Raw genomic sequence first — 25157 nt, forward strand, 5'->3', positions numbered from 1 at the left:
CTGTCATACAGAGTGAAGTAAGTCAGAAAGAGAAAAACAAATATCGTAGATTAACGCATGTATGTGAAACCTAGAAAAATGGTACAGATGAACCGGTTTGCAGGGCAGAAGCTGAGACACAGATGTAGAGAACAAACGTATGGACACCAAGGGGGGAAAACCGCAGGGGGGTGGGGATGGTGGTGTGCTGAATTGGGCAATTGGGATTGACAGGTATGCACTGATGTGTATAAAATTGATGACTAATAAGAACCTGCTGTATAAAAAAATAAATAAAATACAAAAAAATATACTAGAGGGGTAAACAGTGGGAAACAAGGGAAAGAGTCCTATTTTTTTTTTACTATAGGTACTATTATTTTTCATTTTTTAACAAGGAAAGTATTTTTAAATAAAATAATTTTTTTTACATTTTTAAGTTTGAAGGATTAAAATCTCAACCAAGGAAACACAAAGTAAAGGAGAAAGAAGACCATGAAGCCTCCCATCTCACGCAGCCCATCCAGAGGTCAGATGCCAGGCTAATTCCAAAAGCAGGACGTGACCAGTGGAGGCAGGATTAGACCCAACCTCACTCTTCCTGCAACAAAGATCTGAAGGAGGGTTTCTTTTTCTTCCCAAATTTATTGCAAATTCCACAACTGCACAGATAATGAATGAAAGAAAATATAAAAATGAAAGTGCATTATCACTTCTTCTCAGGAATGGAAAACGCAAACAAAACACCTAAGTTAATGCATCAGCATTGAACACTGAAGTGAATACCAAAAAATCTTTCCTAATGCAATAGTGAAGTATTAGTATAATCAGTGGGACTCAAGTAGTAAGTAATGTGGCAAAGTTTTAAACAAAATATCATCACTGCCAAAACTATAATTCAAAAAGATGCATGCATCCCGATGTTCGTAGCAGCACTATTCACAATAGCCAAGACATGGAAACAACCCAAATGTCCATCAACAGATGAATGGATAAAGAGGATGTGGTACATATACACACTGGAATTTACTCAGCCATAAAAAAGAATGAAATAATGCCATTCGCAGCAACATGGATGGACCTAGAGATGATCATACTAAGTGAAGTAAGTCAGAAAGAGAAAGACAATACCATATGATATCACTTATACGTGGAATCTAAAATATGATAAAATGAACTTATCTACAAAACAAAAACAGACTCACAGACATAGAGAACAGACTTGTGGCTGCCAAGGGGGAGTGGGGGTGGGGGAGGGAAGGACTAGGAGTTTGGGATTAGTAGATGCAAACTATTATATACAGACTAGATAAACAACAAAGACCTACTGTATAGCACAGGGAACTATATTAAATATCCTGTGATAAACCATAATGGAAAAAATATTAAAAAGAATGTATGCATATGTATAACTGAATCACTGTGCTGTACAGCAGAAACTCACACAACACTTAAATCAACTAAACATCAATAAAAAAAGTTATCACTCCTTTAAATACAAGTCTTAGCAGAACACTTAAAAATGAGATTGATTTTTCCTTTTTGTAATGTACATCTTAAACCTGCAAAGTTGTATTACCCATCAATTTTCTCAACATATGAATATTTTTAAAAGTACACTTTTTATTGTTAATTTATATATATATATAAAATAATAGAACAACCACTGCCCATGGAACCACCACTCATAATTTAAAAATATTATTTGTCTGCCACATTTGACACTAATCTTTTTTCTTCACTAAAGGAAATAAAATATTAAAACTCAATTCACCTTTCCCCAGTTTTGTTCCCTACCCTTCCTGTCCCCAGAAAACCATTACCCAGAATTCATTATACATATATATATTTATATATATTTATAAATATATTTACATATATTTATATATGTATAACTCAGGCATTTAAAAAAATAATCATGCTACACATATATACATCTATATGTAATTTGGGGGTTTTTTTACTTAGTGCATTGCTAAATATTTTTGTGTAAGTTGGATTTTTATTAAATATTATTTTTCATCTAACCTATCCATATTGGTACATAGACCTAGTTTATCCATTTCAATTGCAGCAGAATATTCAAATTTTATTTTTGATGTACTTCTTAAAGAATTTCACTACTTTAATAGAGTTTTCATATAATGGCTTTTTCTTCTGCTTCCCTGTGTCCCTCCCCTTCTGGTCTTTCTGACCCAACACACACACACACACACACACACACACACACACACACACTCAGAATTTTTATTTTAGGGCTCTTAAACCCCAGATTCTGTTGGAAAATGTTCTGGTACCAGGTTCCCTGACTCTAAGTGTACAAAAGGCTGAGATGTAGAGTGTGGACAGGAAATACCTGAACTTCTGTCTGGACCCCCTTGGGTACAGTAATTATATATAGCTCAGAACCTGTTTGCAACTGAGTGTGAACATGTGGAAATTTAGCGACTATGTTTGGAATGTCAGGTTAATTTTGCCAAACAGTTAAATGGCAGTTAAAATGGCACTTAAGGAACAAAAACTAGGGTAGAATAGGGTGTTATAGATCACTGACTTAACAGGGTGTTTCCATTGACAATGCTTTTCAGCTTTGCAATTTGGAAAGGAAAGTGAAAAGGAAGGGTGAGCTCATCAGCTCACTCAGAAAACTAAACTCTCTCATAAAGGTTTGCTCTTGAGATTGCTTTGGATGAAAGAATGCTGCAGCCTCCCTGTCCCCAGTTCCCATTCCCATTTCTTCCAATTCTGGATTTAATGAGTATTACATTCTTTTCCTACACACACACACACACACACACACACACACACACACACACACATATATCTCCAAGGTCAAACTATAAACCTGAATATTCAAAATAATTTAACTATATTTTTATGAGAAAGATTATATTTGTCCCACATATTGTGACAAATCTTACTTCCACCTCATTTATGTTTCAGAATTGAATGTCAATCGATTAAAATAATTAAGTGCCTCAGAAAAGAGCAGCTCAAGCTAATTTTCATCTCCTCCCCTCAAAAATATCATATTTTACTTTATAACTACCCACAGGCTACTGATTACATTTACGGAACTTTATATATACAGTGATTCTGTATTGCACAATTAATGTGAGCAACACTGTGCTATGGATGCTATAAAATAAAATAAAAACAACAACAAATGCAAAAATGATCCTTTTCCTCAGGGAGTTTACATTCTAATAAGTGGAATGACACAGTCAGAAATAAGTAGCATTGACTATTAATATATTTTAATAGGGAAGAAGGGAAAATTTTACCCAGTAAGAAAGAAATGTGGCTGGAAGCCCAGAAAGAGTTTTGTCAACTATACTCATCAGGAAGCAAGGCACCATGGAACAGGACAGGATTGGAGACTGGGAATTCTAAAACATTTGTCTCCACCCTGGCTCTACTCTTACTGACTTAGCATCATGCCTGACACACAGTAGGTGCCAATGAAAATTTGCTGACTTACTGTGTGGACTTGAGAGCAACACAGTTTCTCACAGTCTTTGTTCCTCTCCCAAAAATGGGGATAGGAGATAATTCATAAAGGTCTCATGAGGATCAAATAAAATAATATATATATGAAAACATATATAGTAAGCTTAAAGGCACTAGAAATATATTGCTTACCATTCTTTGGGGAATTTTAAAGTGAGCCGCAGAATTTTTAAACCCTATGCATCACAGTATGAAGGTAACTTTTCTGTGAAGAGCCCAGGGTTGGGAAAGGGAAGGAGAAACTTAGCTCACTGTTATCCTCTTCCTTTGGCCTCAGCCACCCCCCAGCCCACCTTCCCTCCTTCCCCTGGTCAAGAGGTGGCTGACCTTCCAAACTTGTGACTTCCTTTCCCATGGGTGAGTGGGACTTTTCCCAGAAGAATGTTAAACACAAACTACCTCTACACCCAAAACCAACCCCACATTGAAGCCAATCAGTATCTCCTCTATAAGCCCCAGCGTAAAACAGTCTTAGAGAGGAAGATTTAACAACTGGGTTTTGTAAAGCTGTGGCGTTATCTGTGATTTTAAATTCCCACTCTAGGCCAAACTGCTTGCTAGAAACAAGGGAAGACCTGTGTGTATACTACCTGCAATTTCCATGTTCTGTGGTGGCCTGAGGAAAGATGCCCAGATCTGGAAATAAAACACAGCACAGTGTAACCACAGTGATCAAGAGGTAGTGAGGAACCCGCTCTCACAGATTAGACGTCTAAATCACACCCTTGGAGATAACAGTTATTATCTGAAAATAGGAATGTTTTGAGCATTGTGGCATTGACCAAACCTTCTGTACAATTCCTCAAAACAGGAATTGTGTGAATACAGTATGTCAGGGGATTGTATTTCATATGCTAATCTTTTCATGACACTCTCCTTCCACAGCATTTCAGTGATGGTGTAAAGAAAAAAAATATGAGTCAACCAAAAAGGGAGGTGACTAGGATTATCCCAAAAGAAAAAGAGACAGAGAGAAAGGAGGAGAAAGGAGGAAGGGGAGAAAAGAGGGAGGTGGGAGGGAAGGAAGAAGAAAGGAAGGAAGGAAATGGAAATAGGATGGTCCCTAGTGGAGCAGGTAAAACAGATTAGGCAAAACATAGGACAACGTATGGTGCTCAATCTACCTTGGCATGTTTGAGAGAGACTATTTTATTAGGGTATTTTACTATTGAAAGACTTTCTATTAAAATGGAAATTGTGTACATATTAGTAGTAACCCTCCACATATAAATCAAATTGGTTCTAAGTACATGCCATTCTTCTCAAAGATGCCAATAAAATGTTGGGATTACAGCAAAAATAAGAGAAAAGTAAGGTCCTATAAATTTCCATGAGTTTTATGATTCATTCCTTACCAATCTAACTAGTTAGAATCTTTTCAATCTTTTGTTTAAATTTCTTCTTCCTTATATATAAACACATTTAATACATTTATAATTATGATATTCTGCACAGTGTTCAACACACAGTATTTGTTCCCTTCCCCTTTTCCTCATATCTTTCTTTTTTTCTATGGTATCTGCCTAAACTGGTGTGTATGTGGTGCCATCAAACAAGGTGGCATGAGTAAGAAGAAGTGACTATGAAGAATAGAGGTGATCTCAAAAATAGAAAAGTTCTTGGGTAGGTAGTTTTCAAAAAGGGTAAACTGACTTTCCGATGATATATAAGTTGTTTCCCTCAAAGTATTCTCCTTCTTTTACCCCTCACGTGTCCCCTTTTCTTTGCAATCTTTCCCTCTCTGTCCTCCTTTGCTTTCAGATGACTTTTTGTCTTTCTCTACTACTTTTTTCTCTTTTTTTCTGTTTTCCTCTCAACATTGGAGGCTACTGCTTTAAGGCTGTTTCCTCTCTTCTTTCCCATGGGATTTTTCATGGGAGCCAATTTGTGGGTGAACCTCAGTATGTCGAGATGCAAGCGGATGAATATATTGCCAGATTCTCACCACAATGCAGTTTTTAAAAAAAAACGTTAAGAGACTGTATTTATAGATGCTTCATAGAGAAAACCTGCAGAAGCCCCCAGGTTTCGGAGTGGATCTCTATCTAAATGCGTACCAACGTATCAGGTGCAGTGTGGCGCAGTTTTCTTCAGCCACGTCCCGCACGCCCCACTTAAGGATGTTGCCATTCATTGGCTCCTCCGTGGTTCAGGTTTTCACAAGTAGAGCCAAGTCCTCAGGCGTCTACCCTTCTTTATCATCCTTTCCCCCAGGCCGGACAGCCCCACACCGGAACAGCCCTGAGCCAGCAGCGCATGTGCGGTTGGCAGCAGCGACGGAAGATCTGTGCAAGGTCAGCGGACAAGCAGCCTGAAAATTCGTCCTGCCCGCAGGCCACCGGACAGGCCACAGCCAATCCAGAGCTAAAGCAGGTTGTTCCACAAAAAAGGAGTTCTGAATCCACATCTTAAAGGGAATCACTCTAAGCAGATGGCATTTTTCTATAGAACAATACACTGTTTGGGGTTTTCATTCCTAACCGGAGTCAGCTTTAAATGAATCATAAACATGACCAGCAATGTCTTTAAAGTGAAGGTACAGTAATTGTAAACTACTAGAAAAGCTAGTGAAATTCCAAGTCCTAAGAAATAGATTTTAAGTGTATAATTTTCATGGATGATTATGTTATAAATCCCTGTTTTAAAGTGTCTCTCCAAAGACCGAGGACTCTCCTTAATTTAGTTTAAACCTAATGTTCTAGGCATAAAAAATACAGGCCAGAGGCTTCCCTGGTTGTGCAGTGGTTAAGAATCCACCTGCCAATGCAGGGGACAGGGGTTCAAGCCCTGGTAGGGGAAGATCCCACATGCCGCCGAGCACCTCAGCCTGTGCGCCAAAACTGCTGAGCCTGCGCTCTAGAGACCGCGAGCCACAGCTACTGAAGCCACCGTAATAATGAGAAGGCCGCCCACCGCAACGAAGAGTAGCCCCCACTCGCCACTACTGGAGAAAGTCCACGCGCAGCAACGAAGACCCAAAAGCAGCCAAAAACAAATAAATAAAATAAAATTTAAAAAAAAATACAGGCCAAAATTTCATCATATTACTACCATAAGTTCAGCATAAACCCTCTTGTAAGTAGGTGTTAAGCTGAATGTAAAAGAGAAATTCTGAAGGATTTTTCTGCAAGCATGTCCCAAGTATCTGCCCTCAAAGCTCTCTTTTAAAAGAAAATTAGCAAATAGGCTATCGAGTTTCACAAGCATCTTCACACAAATAGTTTCTCCCCGTTGGCCACAACCGTGCGTCTCAGACTTTGGAACAAAACTTCGAAAAACATCCTTTATTTTTCAAACTGTAGTTTTGCTTTTGGAGATGCAACATTGCCTTGAGGAAAGTATTGGGTTGGCCAAAATGTTCATTCAGGTTTTTCCATAAGATGTTACAGAAAAACCAAAACAAACTTTTTGGCCAACCCAATAATTTGGATTGGAATCCTATTTTTTTTGAATCTTAGAATTAGTTTCACTAATTACTGGTCTTAAGCTAGAGCAGGTCCTGTGAGCCTCTGAGCCTGTTTACATACCTGTGAAATCATAATACAATAACACTGACCCACGCACCTCACAAAGGATGTTTAAAGCATCCACTATAATAATATATAAGAAAATAATTTGCAAACTTTGGTTATGATCCTTTTGGATATCACCCAAATACTGTCCTGATAGTGTTTTATAACAATTTTCACTCATAGTGTTTTTGTTTTATTTTTCCTAGCTACAAGATAACTCTATTAAGAACAAAGACTAGATTGTGTGAGAAATTCATGTATGTTGCTATAAGGATCAAACTGTGACTGTCTCCTTAGTGAGGAGGTAAAGTAAATGTTCTACAACAAGGGATGAACTGGAGATTTTCAACAATAAGTTCCTGCCTTTATTAAGGCAATTCTTGCCAACAGAATCTTCCATCAGGGCAGCTCTGGGTGCCAGCAGCTCCAGGGTGGTTGTTCTTAAAGGATTAACTCCTAGCAAAGACCTTCTATGTAATTCCCATTTGCTCCCCAGAGGTCCCAACACCTTCCCTGAAGAGTGACTCTGGTCAGCTCTCTGAAGGACCTCCACCTTTCTTGGCAATTCCTAGTCCAGTGTCACTGTCTCAGTACCATCTGTCCAACAAGTATTTATTAAGTTCCCACAATTTGCCCAACACTGTGTTTAATGCTAGGGATAAAAGAATGCAAAGCAAGGGCTTCCCTGGTGGCGCAGTGGTTGAGAGTCCGCCTGCCGATGCAGGGGATATGGGTTCGTGCCCCGGTCCGGGAAGACCCCACATGCCGTGGAGCGGCTGGGCCCGTGAGCCATGGCCGCGGAGCCTGCGCGTCCGGGCTCCACAACGGGAGAGGCCACAACAGTGAGAGGCCCGCATACCGCAAAAAAGAATGCAAAGCAATATGAGAAACTTATAGGCTGGTGTTAGCTACAGACTCACCTCCAGAGACAGATATGCCTAGCTGACATTCAGGTGACTGCCAACTCATAAGGATCCCAGCTAAAACCAGAACTAGAAGATTATGAGCTAAATAAATGTATATATTTTTAATTCACTAAGTTTTGGGGTGGTTAGTTAAATGGCAAAATCTGATAAAATAATGATAAAATGAGGATGAAATAAATATTGTTCATAAGAAACGATGCTAATTATATTGCTGATGGTGATAGAAATGGTCATTACTATGGAGCAAATACAGGGCATCACAAATGGCACATTTAGCCAGAGATGTTTAGGTTTTACAGCAATGCATTTTTAGCTCTTATATTCGTCAGCTCAGGCTGTCATAACAAAATACCATAGACAGGGTGGCTTAAACAACAGAATTAATTTTCTCACAGTTCTGGAGTCTGGAAAGTTCAAGATCAAGGTGCCAGCTGATTCAGTTTCTGGTAAGAGCTCTCTTCCTGGCTTGCAGAGAGTTGTCTCTTCATTGTGTACTCACATGGCAGAATGAACTCTAGTGTCTCTTACTCTTCTTTATAAGGGCACTAGCCCTACTGGGTTATGGGCCCACCCATATGACCTCATTTAATCTTTATCACCTCCTCACAGGTCTTATCTCCAAATACAGTTACATTGGGGGTTCGGGCTTCAACATATGAATTTGGGGGGAACAGAAATGTTCAGTCCATAACAGCTCAAAAAGCACAATTATTGTTGAAATTCCTATAGAAAAATTCACTTTGTTATTGCAAGATTGAAACTTTCTAGTCCTTAACTCCTTTTTCCCTGTTAAACAATTACTTTTAATAACAAAATTTCTTAGGGATGCAACTTTTGCAATATTAAGCTGAACATATAAAACTAATTCTCTCTAAAATTTTTGCTATAGAACCCAATATTTTATGAAGAAAAAGCATTATATTTGAAGAAATAACTTGAGCTTTAGTAGTTTTTTAGAAGTGAAGGTAGTCTTTAAAACAAGTAAATCAGGGACTTCCCTGCTGGCACAGTAGTTAAGAATCTGTCTGCCAATGCAGGGGATACTGGTTCGAGTCCTGGTCTGGGACGATCCCACATGCTGTGGAGCAACTAAACCCGTGCGCCACAACTACCAAGCCAGTGCCACAACTACTGAAGCCTGCATGCCTAGAACCCATATTCCACAACAAGAGAAGCCACCGCAGTGAGAAGCCTGCGCACTGCAACGAAAAGTAGCCCCCACTCGCCGCAACTAGACAAAGCCCGTGCACAGCAATGAAGACCCAACGCAGCCTAAATAAATAAATAAATAAATAAATAAATAAATTTTAAAAATAGTAAAAATAAAACAAGTAAGTCATATTTGATGTTTTACTCCTTAGAAAAACAATTCTCCAAGGTCCAAAAACATATCTCATTTGGCATTTTTATTATTTCCCTTTCTTCTCATATATTTTTATTTTTACATTTTAGAAATAAAATGTCAACTCGTGATATTATTTGAATTAACAAAATAGAAACAGTTATATTAAGTAAATGGCAAAGAATGTTTAAAGCCTGTTAGATATTTGTTTATGCTTAGTGCAATAAGGCAGACAGAGAAAGACAAATAATGTATATCACTTATACATGGAATCTAAAAAATACAACAAACTAGTGAATATAACAAAAAAGAAACAGACTCACAGATATAGAGAACAAACTTGTGGTTACCAGTGGGGAGAGGGAAGGGGGGAGGGGCAAAATAGGTGTAGGGGATTAAGAGGTACAAACTAATATGTATAAAATAAATAAGCTACAAGGATGCATTGTACAGCACAGGGAATATAGCCAATATTTTATAATGACTATAATTGAAATATAACCTTTAAAAATTGTGAATCACTATGTTTTACACCTGAAATTTATATAATATTATAAATCAACTGTACCTCAATTAAAAAAAAGAAAAGCCTATTAGGTATTTGAATACTATAAGTTTACCACAATGCATATAAAAAGACATTTTTGCAAATTTTGTATTTCTCATGGCACCATGCTACAAAAATATCACTGCTATACTGTTTCACATTTGAAGTGTTTTGTATTTTATTAAGGAAAGAAAGCTAATGTATACAACATAGTGGCTACATCTTAAAACATAAAAGAATGGCCTATTCAATTCAATAAATATTGTTGGTTGTCTACCAGTATATTATTTCTTTTTTTATACACCAACATGAAGTCAATAGATATAGATTATACCCTACCCTGATATCATGAAGATATTTTCCTGTGTTTATAATTTTGCCTTTCACTTTCAGGTCTTTAATCAACCCAGGGTTCATTTTATGTATGATGTAAAGTAGGGTTTTGATTTGTTATTCGTATGAATACAGGTGTCCTGAATAGAATTTATGAAAAAGATTGTTCATCCTCCACTAACCTTCCATGTCATTCCTGTCATACATATGTCTATATGTGTGTGCATCTGCTCTTGGGCTCTCCATTTTATTTCATTAGCTGGTCTATATCTGTATCCATGCCACATTATCTTAATTAATATAGCTTTATAATGTCTTCTTTTTAAAATTGAATTTCCCCTCTTCCTACCCCCCCAACTCTGGTAATTACAAATCTTATTTCTTTTTCTATGAGTTTGTTTGCTTGTTTGTTTGTTTGCTGAAGTGTAATTGACCTACAACACTAAGTTAGTTCCTGGCGCATAACACAGTGTTTCCATATTTCTATACATGTGTAGAGAATAATTGCCTTATTAATGCAATAAGTCTTAATATACAGTAGAGCAATTCTTTGCAAGACTGTATTTATATGCAGTCTCTTGAATTTACATATGCATTTTTTTATCAGCTTGTCAATTGTTATGGAAAAAAAATGCTATGATTTTGACTAGGATTGCACTAAATCTATAAATCATTCGGAGATAAAATAAATAAATATAATTTATCTTTTCATTTATTAGGTATTGTTTAATATCTTTCATTTATTTTTTAAATCTCTTCATAGAGTTCTTGAACATTTCCTGTTAGATATGTTTTTATATAATTTGTATCCTTGGTGCTATTATAAATGGTATCTTTAACTTTTTTATCTGTATTCTTACTATTTATTACTGTTCCATAGGGATGTAATTATTTTACTATACAGACTTTCATTTAGCAACTTTGCCTTCCTCTTTTATTAATTCAAATAATTAATTTGTAGGCACTTTGGGTTATTCCTTGTACAGTTATATGATTTGCAAATAAGTTTTCACATTTTTGTTCTTTTCTATCCTTAAACACATTTCTTTTTCTTGTCATACCACACTGTCTAGAAACACTGGTAAAATATTGAACAAAAAAGGTAGTCCTTAGAATCTTGGTCTTTTTCCCAAACTCAGAGGTCGAGCCTTCAGTTTGTTCTCACTGTATATAAAGTTTACTGTTGATTTTAAGTCAGATTAAGAAAGTTGCCTTCTGTTTTTAAGTTGCCAAGAACATCAACATCAATGAATATTATACTTTATTGAGTGCTTTTTCTGCAGCTCTCGAGGTAATTTTATGGTCTCCTTTAATCTTGTATTATGGCAAATTATATTAATTTACTTTTTAATATTAATACAAACTTATCTTCTGGAAATAAACTCAACTTTGTCATGGTGGATTATACCATTATGCCTTATAAATGTTCTAAATTCTTTTTGTAAGCATATTATTTATGATTTTTGCATCCTTGCCTCATAAATAAAATTTGCTCATGTCTTTGTTACCTTACTATCTTTGTTGCATTTTGGTATTGAAATTACACTAGCTTCATAAATAAATTTTTAGTGCCCTGGAAGAGTATGATTAAGATCGAAATGATTTGTTCCATGAACACTAGTTTGAACATATCGATAGAGAATCTGTGCTTGGAATTTTCTTACAGGGAATATCTTTGGCTACTGATGCAATTTTTTAGTAATTATAGGACAATCCAGATCTTCCAACTGTTTTTTAGGTAAATTTGCTAATACATATATATATTTTTTAATAGAAAGTTGTCAATTTAGTTAATATTTTAAGTCAATTAAAGCATAAAGTTTTCATAAAACTGTCATAAATGTTAAAATTCCTGGAAATATCCAAATAAGTTATAAACTCATGTCCAGACAAAAAATCTGCTCATGAATGTTTACAGCAGCTTTGTTCATAATTGCCGAGACTTGGAAGCAACCAAATGTCCTTCAATAGATGAATGGATAAGTAAATAATGGCACATCTGTATGATGGGATATTATTCAGCAATAAAAGTAAATGAGCTACCAAGCCATGAGAAGATGTGGAGGAACCTTAAATGCGTATTGTTAAGTGAAAGAATTCAATTTGAAAAGTTTACATACTGTATGATTCCACCTCTGTGACATTCTGGAAAAGGTGAAACTATGGAGACAGCATAAAGAGCAGTGGTTGCCAGGGGTTTGGAGAAGGGAAGATGGGATGACTAAGTGGAGCACAGAGGATTTTTCAGGGCAGTGAAACTATTCTGAAATATACTATGACAGTGAATAGGTGTCATTATACGTTTGCCAAAACCCATAGAATATATCAATACAACACAAGGCATGAACCCTGTTGTAAACTATAAATTTGGTTGTTAATAATGTGTGAATAAAGGCTCATCAGTGATAACAAATGTTCCACACCAATGCAAAATGTTAATAATAAGGGAAACTGTTCAGGGAGGAAGGGCTATCTGGGAATTCTCTGTATGTTCTGCTCAATCTTCTGTAAATCTAAAACAGAATTTTTAAATAGTCCATTAAATAAGTTAATTAATAAATGTTACATTCATTTACTTTTTCCCATATGATGTTTCCTAGTTTCCTTTAGAATTGCATTTATCTTTGAACATATGTTTCCATTACTATATTACATATTTTTTTTTCTTTTTTTTTTTTTTTGCGGTACACGGGCCTCTCACTGTTGTGGTCTCTCCCGTTGCGGAGCACAGGCTCCGGGTGCGCTGTTGTGGTCTCTCCCGTTGCGGAGCACAGGCTCCGGATGCGCAGGCTCAGCGGCCATGGCTCACGGGCCCAGCCACTCCGCGGCACGTGGGATCTTCCCTGACCGGGGCACAAACCCGTATCCCCTGCATCGGCAGACGGACTCTCAACCACTGCGCCACCAGGGAAGCCCTATATTACATTTTTAAAAGGATGGAATCCAAAGCTAAGTCCTGGATCCAGTTTCCTCTTTTACAAACTCTTTCTGTGTAATGAAAACACCACATTTTTTTCCTAATTGACTCATTTTTATGAATATGTTACTTTGATAGACAGTTTTGAGAAATGCTCTCAAAACTGTAGGTTTCCTTCCTGAATAACGTTTTTTAAAAAAAATTAAAGTTTCATTATTGTTGGCAAACTGTGACATTTTTTAAGGTCAATAACATTTGTTAAGCACCAGCTACACCAACTAAGATAATTCTTAGCTTACCTTAGTGCACATTTGCCTGAAATGGTCAATTTAATAAATTTATTTATTTATATTAACATAGTGGTCACATAAATCCTTCAGAGCAGATATTCCACAACTTTAGATAAGTTCCATAACTCTGATGGATTGATGATATCTTTCCAAAGAGCACGGGAAACAGAAAGAACCAATTCAAGCAATTAAACAACGACATATGGCTCAGGACACACTGAATGTCCGACGCTCTCTTTCCTATTGAATGCAGCTCATCTGCACAAAGATGAAAGTTATGCATGTGGCCCTCTAATTGCCTGAGAGAATCTGGTTATGTTTTATTTGAGATGTTTAGTTAATATGATTTTCCTCAACTTCAGAATTTAATCCACTTTTTTCCTTTGGCAGCTATTTTTCCCTCAAATTACAGATGATCTACAGAGTTGAAGGAAGTCATAAGTTTGATTCTTCTGCATTGACTTAAGCAGCAAGTTTGAAATATCAGGATTATTTTATGAGATTCCCTACAACTAAGCAGAAAATTTATTTGCTACTATTAGATATCTTTTTTTAAAATATTTGATTAGAACGAACTTTCTTTTGTTTATTCTTTCTTTCGCTTATTTGATTTGGAGGAACTATATGAATGAAGGACAGAGGAAAAATAAACTATCGTAATACATAAAGATTGAAGTTTAGTTTATAATTCCAAGCTCTTTTATTTCGGATAAACTTGAAACTAATTGAACTATTTCTACTTCAAACTCCTAAATATCAGGAACTATGATAATAACAGTAAGAATGAAGAAAATAAAGAGTCTTTTTTCTGTCCTCTGGGCATGTGGCTATGTGTTGGACTTCATTGTATTTTCCTACCTGTAAGTCTCAGGCACAGAATTTCTACTATATAGCTATTTGCTAACAAAATCAGTTAGTGATCAAAGTCTAGAGCAGGAATTTTTTAGCTTTCTTGAATAAAGAAAGAAATGAATCACATTTCAATACTTATTTTTGTAAATGTCCTCTCAAAGGCGAAGCTCACTAAAAATCAAATTTCTACACTAGGTCAGTTGCTTAGAAAACAGCTGTGGCATCACCATGATTGAATCAGTCAGGTCTAATCAGCAGAAGAGCCCAGACCACATAGTCCAATAGAGGTTATTAATAAAGGCCACTAGTTACAAAGGAATAGGAGGAGCTAAAGTCAGTGAGGGAATGGTGAGGATACTTAGAGTTTAGTGTCAACACGCAGAGATTAGTATCAGCCGAAATTTCTTCTAGAGCTGGAGAGACAAAGGAGGTGATGCTACCAAAGGCTTGAATACAGAGCATCCAGAGAGAAGCTGAACCCACAGAGGAGCAGTCACTCAGAGACCTGCCCGGTGGAAACTGTGACCACAGAGAGGTCGGCCAGAAAGAGATGAAATAATGGAGACTCAGATTATGCTAGAAATGCAGCCCAAAGCCAAGGGAGATGGCAAAGAAGTAACCTAGCTTCTCTCCCTTAGTCCTCCAATTTCCCATTTTTGTCTCCCATTAGCCGTATCTTTTCAGAAAACAATTGGCAAAGGGGGTGTGGAAAATCAAGTTGGCAGAGATCAGTACTTTGAGACACTGAGTAGGAGTAGCAAACAAAGTGAAGTAGTCATGATTTGGCGGAATTTGGCAAAATATGCAGAAGCTTGGACTAGGAAAGAAGGAAGAAATGTAGGATTGGAAATTCCCATAAAAACTCTAAGAGTGACATTGTAACAGACAGGAATATTCACATTATTAGTGTTTATATTAAGTTTTATAGCAAAGAACAAAGGTTTCAAAAATGTTTTTAAAATATCTATGAGCTCTTGAATCAGTAATAAATCTTGCTTATGAAATTGTTGCCAAATTTCTTGTAATAGCAACCATTTATTGAATGCTTATTATGGGCCAGGCATGATGCTATACATGCATTTTCTTATTTAATCCTCACAAGAACTCTATGAAGTAGATATCATTATCTATCTTCACTTTGTAGATAAAGGGACAAAGACCAAAAGAGGTTAAACAGTTGTCTGAGTTTACAATGGTAGTAAGTGGGAGAGTTCCTATTCAAACCCAATGTTCCCGATCTCCAAGCTGTCATGATCACCATGCAATTCTGCCCCAATCAGTGCTGGCCAAATGAAGCTTCATTATGTTACCCATAATCACCTTTCTGGAGCAGATGGCTCTCTCCCACTTCCACAAGGCTGGCTCACAATAATGATGGTTAAAATTAAACAGGTGTTTTATATCCAACCCACACACAGAAGATGAAATCATTCTTACTTATATGACCAATATTTGTTTAAAAGCTGTATGTACATTTTCTATTATCTCTGCACAGATGCAGGAAGGAAGCACCCATCTACTGGCAGTGATCACAAATCTTCTCCTCACCCAAAGCAGCCTTGCAGACCTCCCTGGACTCCAGGCCCTTGCTGGTTTTGCCCTGCCAGCACTGAAGTAGAAAGCATCTGGTGGTCAACACTGGCACGCACTGCTAGCTTGCCCTGGCCAAAGGAGGCTTATCTAACAACTGTGTCCTCATTCTGCCCATTGGACACTACCATTCAGTGGCAGAGCTTTGGCAGAGGTGGTGGTAGAGGTGAAGTATAATGTTACACTGGTGCAGTTCGTTAAGAGCCGAGGGAAACGGTGTGCTCTATTTGAGAGAGATCGTTGCCAAAGCTGCTCAAAACCCATCAACCCCCATCTTTAGCAGGAGTGTCCTTGCTCAAAACCTGCCAACTCCCCACCTTTAGCAGGAGTGAACATAAATCTTTAAGTTAAAGGGTCCAGAGATAAGACTAGAAGCTACACACAAAAAAAGAAAAAAAAAACAAAAGGAACCAGCTGGGACCAAGATGGCAATGAATCTGACCTTCAACAGACCCTGAATCTCATTATACATTGATTTTACTATATTAGCATATTAAATGACACATCTACCAGTGGCCATGACCAGACATTAAGGACCAAAAAAGGATAAAAATGGGGTGGTATCCCACTCCCTCAAAATAGCCCTGTCCCTTCCCCGGTAGACTAATGCATATGCCTCCCCATCATTAGCCTCACTTCTCCTCCCTTTGTCTTTACTCTAAAGTTAAATCCCTCTCGCCAGGTGGGTAGGAAGTTGATCTGTGAACTGTCTCTCTATTCTTTGGCCACTGAATAAAGCTTGTGCTGTGTCCATCTCACCTTCAGTTTTGTTATTCACCTACTTTAACCTGAACAGAAAAAGAACCTTCCCCTTCCAAGGCAGAGAGCCTCGGCCAGGCTTGGGCCTAAGCAGGGTCCATATGACTTAATTCGGTAACAAGATGATAAGAGACATCACCTCCAGCACCAGGTCATTTTTCTGCCATCAGCCAGGACACCAATGATGACATTAGAAATGCCTTCATTCCCCGGGCACAGGAACAACAGATAGTGCTCTTGGACATCCCAGCACTCTGCCGTGAAGCAGATGGCCCAGCCAGGAGCAGCAGCATATTTTTATGTTGTATTTGACTCAGGAGAGAAGCTTTTCCACAGAATTTAAAGGAATTTTCCTTTGCAGTTTGGAAGAGAGGGTCATGGCCAGTAAAGCCACCCTTAATATTCCTGACAAGTCTGACTGAAGGCAGTGTCAGAGCAGCAAGGAAGAGGAAGAGAGCCTGACCCACCAGGCTTCATTCTGGATGACTAAGCAAAGGGAGAGGGACGTTATGAACTTCACAGGAAGCGACAGCAGCCTGTTTTTAAAGAAACTACAGTCTCCCATGGGGACTGTGGCCCTGCTTCTTTTTCGTGCATTCCCATGGAACCTGCCTGCGGCAAAAGGCCTGAGATTGAATGGTTTTCGGAAAAAGTCACATTCTCGGATAAAAATCCAATATGTTGAAAGCATGTCTGTCACCCAGCTCCAAGTACAGCTTGTACCTAGCAACATTTTCAAAAACGTTTAAAGTATCAAAATCCAAATGCTTTTCCATGAAAAAAAATATGTGTGATAGGTGGGAGCAACACAAATTCTGATATTTTTACTTTACAGTAAATTAGACAGGTATTTGGTTGGATATTTAAGCCTAAAGAGCTTGATTAATTAATACTTATTAACTTCTGATACACTATATAGGGTGTATGTGGTGTGTGTGTGTGTGTGTGTGTGTGTGTGTGTGTGTGTGGTATGTGTGTGTGTTTAGAAGGAAAGTGTGCAGTGTACTATACCAGAACTCTCTCAAAATTGGATAAGCCAATGGCATTTAAGAACCTTATTTTTAATGGGTATTAGTATTCAGAATAATAGAATATATGCTATATAGTAATGAAATTTTTTTTTTTTTTTTTTTGCCTCCCTCTGTTGCGGCCTCTCCCGTTGCGGGGCACAGGCTCCGGACGCGCAGGCTCATTGGCCATGGCTCACGGGCCCAGCCACTCCGCGGCACGTGGGATCTTCCCAGACCGGGGCGCGAACCTGGTTCCCCTGCATCGGCAGGCGGACGCGCAACCGCTGCGCCACCAGGGAAGCCCAGTAATGAAATTTAATCCTTATATATATGTATATAATGCTACCCAGGTTACACTGGACATGTTTCTCAAAGAAATGTACTTCGAAAAAAAGTAGTAAAGAGAAGAGTAGCATTCTTCAGTTTCACCCATTGAGTATCATAAAAATATATTTTCCATCTCTGGGGCCAGCATGGCATTGGGTAAAGGAATTCAGGTGTCCCACCCATGCTCCTCCTTCTCCCTATAACCTTGGACATCTCACTTAGCCTTTCTTGTTCACAGTCATTTCTCCAAAGTGTGAGGCAATTACTTCCTCAAAATACATTTGAGGTAGGAAAATGTAAAATGAGATGGTTGATGTTAATGCACTTTGCAAATTATAAAATGCTATACAAATTTTTAAGTTACCACAAAAATTCTTCTGAGTTCTTATGTGCTGGTTTAGATATACAGACACATCTATTATAAATGATTTCAAGAATGCGCGCACGCACGCACGCACATACACACACACACACACCCCTAGAGGCCTGAGAACCAAGTGTCATGCCAAGTATGTGATGCATACTTTTATATGTTAGGATGCATGGATCAGAAGAGGTATGACAGACTGGAGCGATTGCCCTGGCCTCCATCCTAATGCTAATCTCTCTTACTATGTTAAACAAATAGAGAGAATGGTGTGCCATTCATTGCTGGGAAAGGTATCTGTGGCAGAAAATCAATATATCTAATTATACTGTGGTCCCCTCAAGGTTTTCCTTAGTGAGACTGGAAAAAAACACATTACCATCTCATCTCCATTTAGAAGAATATGGGATGGTACTTTCTCAGATAAATTACAAAAAGAACTTTCTCATGACTGACATCTAGAAAAATAATAAGAAACATCGATTGTCATAAAGAGCAGAACTGTATTCACTATTATTTTAAATAATATTTCTTTATACAAGATAATTCTACTAACTGAAAATTGGAGAAATGAGAAATTTTCAATTTGGGGGGATTTAATTCCAGCCAATTTATTTTCTTTTTTTATCCAACACAAAAGTACAAAATGCCATGTCCTCTGGTTGAATTCTTAGGCCATCTTTTCTGTAGCTGTTGCCAAACAATTTATCATTATTAACTTTGCTTATTATTCCCTAGGTTTTTGTTTGTTTGTTTTAGATATGCCAGAGAGCAGTCTTTCTGATTGTCTTTATTTCAGAAACTACTTCATGGAAAATTCCAATCTACTCATTTATGTGTTGCTCTTAATTTTCTTCTTGACTTCATAAAGTTTTTAGTTATTATTTTTCCTAAATTCTGAAATAAAATATGTCACACACCAAGTAAGGGGCATAGTACAGAAGGAAAGCTGTATGTGAAAATACTTAAACTCTTAGACTTCAGAACATCTCTCACACATAATAGAGAAACATAATTAAATAGATTTGGCCACATGAAAATAATAGCTCCTAATTTGGAAGTGCTGATTATTATATTTTATTCTGGTTTATTTCCTAAAGCAGCAGAGGTTTGCATTTGTCCTTTGTAATCAACCTGAATTTATATTACAAATAAAACTGACAAACTTCTGGGCAGAATAACATGATTTATTTGGTACTGATACCAGGTTTCTAGATAGTGGGACTGGGAGGGTGTAATGGCTGACAATAAGGCTGGCCGTCTTTCAGTTTCAGATGACCAGGTGAAGCACAGATGAACCATTAATGGTTCTAAATATAGTTCTGTTCCCTATTTAATTAGTATAAAAAATGTTCACAGATCACCCAATAATTTGTCAATTTTTATTTTAGGTATTATTGAGTTTTTGTCTTTTTCTATATCTTCATAGACATTTGTGCTGCCAGAATGATGACTGAAATACAGATTCAAACAGAAATTATGGAAAAGAAAGTAAAATATTCTTGAAGAATGAGAAATTCCAGTTGAGAGATGGAAGTAATTGTTTAACTTTAAAATGGGAAATTAAAGTCTCTAGTTACCTACTGTGGCATTTGAAAGGAATAAAACTGAGGCTTAAAGTAACATTTATTGGTTCACAAATCTGCAGTTTGGGCTGCACTCCACTGAACAGTCTTTCTGCTAATCTCACCTGGGGTCACTCACGCAGTTTCTGGGATCGAGAGCTTTTCTGGGAATGGATGGTCCAAAATGCCTTCACTCATGTGTCTAGCGGTTATCCAAGACAGCCACCCAAGGCACCTCAATTATCCTATCCAAATTTTCTTATAGGGTGAAAGCAGATATTTTAAGGCCTCTCAGGATCCAGGCATACAAACCATACAGGGTCCCTTCTACTATTCTATTGTTCAAAACAAGACACAGCCCCATTCCAATCCAAGAGGTGGGAAAACAGATTCCATTTCTTGATGAAGAATAAGAAATTCACATTGCAAAGGGGCATGGACACAGGAGTATGATTCACTGGAGGGTCTTATTGTCCCAATCTATCAGTCTAGACATAAAACTACTTTTTCACAGTAATGATTATAACAATTTCTAATATGTATTGAAAAATTTACATGTGTCGAGCAACTTTTCTAAACAATTAACATATATTAGGGACTTCCCTGGTGGCACGGTGGTTAAGAATCTGCCTGCCAATGCAGGGGACACGGGTTCGATCCCTGGTCCAGGAAAATCCCACATGGCAGAGCAACTAAGCCTGTGAGCTACAACTACTGAAGACCGCGTGCCTAGAGCCCATGCTCTGCAACAAGAGAAGCCACGGCGATGAGAAGCCCGTGCACTGCAATGAAGAGTAGCCCCTGCTCGCTGCAACTAGAGAAAGCCTGCACGCAGCAATGAAGACCCAACGCAGCCAAAAATAAATAAAAATTTTAAAATATATATATATTAAATTTCAAGCAACTCTCTGAGATAGGTACTGATATTTTCATAATTTTATGGATGAGAAAATAAGATCATGCAGACATAAACGTATTAAAATTGTTTCAATAATTAAATAGTAGTAACATGATCCCAATGCAGAAGTAAACAGACATAATTAGAACAAAACAGAGAGTCCAGAGTTAGGCTAAACTATATGTGAGAATTCAATCGAATACAAAGCAGGCATTTCACAAATCAAAACTACAGTCAGAATGGCCATGATCAAAAAATCTACAAACAATAAATGCTGGAGGGGATGTGGAGAAAAGGGAAATAGTAGTAACATGATCCCAATGCAGAAGTAAACAGACATAATTAGAACAAAACAGAGAGTCCAGAGTTAGGCTAAACTATATGTGAGAATTCAATCGAATACAAAGCAGGCATTTCACAAATCAAAACTACAGTCAGAATGGCCATGATCAAAAAATCTACAAACAATAAATGCTGGAGGGGATGTGGAGAAAAGGGCATACGACCCAGCAATCACACTACTGGGCATATACCCTGAGAAAAACCATAATTCAAAAAGAGTCATGTACCACAATGTTCACTGCAGCTCTATTTACAATAGCCAGGACATGGAAACAACCTAAGTGTCCATCGACAGATGAATGGATAAAGAAGATGTGGCACATATATACAATGGAATATTACTCAGCCATAAAAAGAAACAAAATTGAGTTATTTGTAGTGAGGTGGATGGACCTAGAGACTGTCATACAGAGTGAAGTAAGTCAGAAAGAGAAAAACAAATACCGTATGCTTCATACAGAGTGAAGTAAGTCAGAAAGAGAAAAACAAATACCGTATGCTAACACATATATATGGAATCTAAAAAAAAAGGGGGTGGGTGGTTCTGAAGAACCTAGGGACAGGACAAGAATAAAGACACAGATGTAGAGAATGGACTTGAGGACACGGGGAGCGGGGAGGGTAAAGTGGGAAGAAGTGAGAGAGGGACATGGACATATATGCACTGCCAAACGTAAAATAGATAACTAGTGGGAAGCAGCCACATAGCACAGGGAGATCAGCTCAGTGCTTTGTGTCCACCTAGAGGGGTGGGATAGGGAGGGTGTGAGGGAGACGCAAGAGGGAGGAGATATGGAGATATGTGTATATGTATACCTTATTCACTTTGTCGTGCAGCAGAAGATAGCACACCATTGTGGAGCAATTATAAAACTAAAGATGGTAAAAAACTAAATAAAGATAGTTAAAAAAAAGCAGGCATTTCAAATTACTAAGATAAAGTGTACTATGCAACAAATTCTTAAATTATTTGGTAATTGTTTCATAAAATAGATGATCAACAAAATGGTCAGTCATTTGGAAAAAATGTAAACTCCTGATAGACATCTCACTCACCAAAATGAATACAAATAGATTGAATACATAAGTATATAAATATTAATACTATAGAAGCACTGAAACAAAGTGTGCGTAAATATATCTAAAATCTTAGACTGCTCAAGAACAATTTTTTCAGTTTTTTTATTTACATATAGCTAATTTATAATATTATATTAGTTTCAAGTATACAATATCGTGTTTCAGTATTTTTATAGATTATACTCCATTTAAAGTTACTACAAAACAATGGCTATATTTCCTTGTGCTGTACAATATATCTTTGTTGCTTATTTATATGATACATAGTAGTTTGTTTCTCTTAATCCCATATCCCTATCTTGCCCCTTCCCCCTTCCCAAGCACATTTAGATCACAAAATCTTAGGGTAAGGTTGGCTATGAAAACCTGAACATCAGAAAAAAAATTATAGATTTTATTACATAGCAATAATAATAGCTAAGACTCATCAATACTCATAGGCAGTATTCAAAATGTTTTACAATTATTATAACATTTAACATTCACATAGTGTCTACAAGGTAGGTGCTAGCATTACTCACAATTTACATAGGAGGACACTGAGGCATAGAACTGTTAATTTTCTATTGTCACATAGCTTATACTTGGCCAGCTAGAATTGGAAGCTCAGCACTTTGACTACATAGCCTATGCTCTGCCATAAAAATAAAGTAGTTTTTTTAAAAGGCCAAAAAAAAATATATAAAGTTGAAGACATGAAAAAAGTGGGAAAGGGAAATAACAGATAAAATACATGGTAAATGAGAAGAAGTCCTAACAAAGAAGAAAAATACCAAAAGAAAAAAAAAATGGGCAAAGAATAGAAAATGGGAAAATCATACAGAAAAAGAAATACAAATATTCAATAGAAACAAAAAATGTTCAATAGCATTAGCAATCAAACACAAACAAAAGTAGGAATAAATTATCATGCCAATTATTAGCTTGGGAAACAGGAATAATGAATAATGCCCAGAGCTTATGAATATTGCGAAATAGCTATATATATGCATTGATGGAAGGGATATAAATTGGAGGGTGATTTAAAGAAATAACCCCTAAGTCAGAATGATCACACCCTGAAAACTGATAATATTTCCTGTAAAAATTTATCCTGAGAAGATACCTAGACATTTGCACAAAGATGTACATTTATCACATTGTTGTTTGTAAAATGAGAAAGAAAAGAGGAAGCCATTTTAAAACTCCTCAGTAAGGGACTGGCTAATAAATTTTAGAACAACTGTGTCATAAAATGGAACCCTGTCCAGGCATTAAAAAGGATGATGTAAATCTATTCACACTGATACTGAAATACCTACCCACTATCTTGGTGAATGAAAAAAGGCTGTAAAACATTCTGTAACATGTGGTCCTCTTAATATAAAAGTACATGTTAATGCATTAAGAGAGTATGAAAGAATATTCACATTGAGGATAATAGTAGTTGTAGTTGAGATACAGAGGAATTAATTTTTATTCTTTATCCCTCTATGCATTATTTAACTTTTTTACGAGAAGCAAATTTTTTTTTGTAAAACAGAAAGCTTGGCTTTCTGGATGTGGCAGCATGAAGACACTGGAGAATCCTCTCCCCCACCAAGAAAAGCATAAAGCTGGACAAAGATGTTAAAAACAAACATTTCAGGACCATAAAAAAGTTGACCAATGATAAAAAACAAATTGAGACATAATTTGGATTTAAAGACACAATTAGGTTGAAAGTAAAAGGGTGAAAAAAGATATACCATACATTCAGTAGCCATAAAAAAGCTGGAGTGGCTATACTAACATCAGGCAAAACAGAAGTTAAGACAAAAAATATTTCTAGTGACAAAGAAGGTCACTTCATGATACAAGGGTCAATATATATGGAAGTTATAAATGTATATATGCCTAATATTAGAGCCTCAAAATACATAAATATATACAGAACTGAAAGGAAAAATTGACAGTTCAATAATTACAGGTGGAGATTTCAATACCCTATGTCTAGCAATTGATAGAACTGGGCAGAAAATCAATACTGATATAGAAGATTTGAACACCTCAATCAACTTCACCTGACATTTATAGAACACTCCACCCATAAACAGCAGAATACACATTCTTTTCAAGAACGAAGGGAACATTTCCCAAAATAGACCATAGTCTAGGCCATAGAATGTCTCAATAAATTTAAAAGAATTGAAATCATATAAAATATGTTCTCTGAGCACAAATTAAATTAGAAATTAACAACAGAAAAAATTTTTAGAGATCCCAAATATTTGGAAATTAAACAACACATTTATAAATAACCCAAAGATCAGATAAGAAATCACAGTGAAAGTAAGAAAATATCTTGAATTACTTGAAAAGGAAAACACAACATATCAAAAGGGGAATGCAGCTAAAGTAGTGCTTAGAGGGAAATTTAGTGCTCTGAACACTTACATTAGAAAGAAATAAAGATCTAAAATGACTAAGCTTCTAAACAAGGAAATAATAATACTAAAAACAAGGAAATAATAGAGATTACTGCTGAAAGCAATGAAAACAGAAAACCAATAGAGAAAATCAGTGGAACCAAAAGTTGGTTCTTTGAAAAGTTAACAAAATTGATAAAGAGTTGCACTGACAAAGGCAAGAAAGAGAGAAGCACAAATCAATAAAATCAGGAATGAATGAAGGGGCATTAGTAATTCTCCAACAGAAACTGAAACGATTATAAGAAAATATTGCAATCTACTTTATGTTAACAAATTAAACAACTTAGATGAAATGGACATACTGATACAAATATACTTATTACCAAAAGAGACACAAGAAGAAATAGAAAATCTGTATAAACCTATAACAAGTGAAGGAATAAAATTAGTAATTAAAAAGCCTCCCGGGCTTCCCTGGTGGCGCAGTGGTTGCGCGTCCGCCTGCCGATGCAGGGGAAACGGGTTCGCGCCCCGGTCTGGGAGGATCCCACATGCCGCGGAGCGGCTGGGCCCGTGAGCCATGGCCGCTGAGCCTGCGCGTCCGGAGCCTGTCCTCCGCAA

At 36.9% G+C, this 25157-nt stretch overlaps 1 pseudogene; it reads left to right on the plus strand.

Moving 5' to 3' along the window:
• Nucleotides 1-5480: 5480 nt before the first annotated feature.
• LOC102974340 (CWF19-like protein 1) lies at nucleotides 5481-17306 on the plus strand (annotated as a pseudogene).
• Nucleotides 17307-25157: the final 7851 nt, after the last annotated feature.

This window comes from Physeter macrocephalus, chromosome 10 (assembly GCF_002837175.3).
Source record: "Physeter macrocephalus isolate SW-GA chromosome 10, ASM283717v5, whole genome shotgun sequence".
In the NCBI taxonomy this organism is placed as follows: Eukaryota; Metazoa; Chordata; class Mammalia; order Artiodactyla; family Physeteridae; genus Physeter; species Physeter macrocephalus.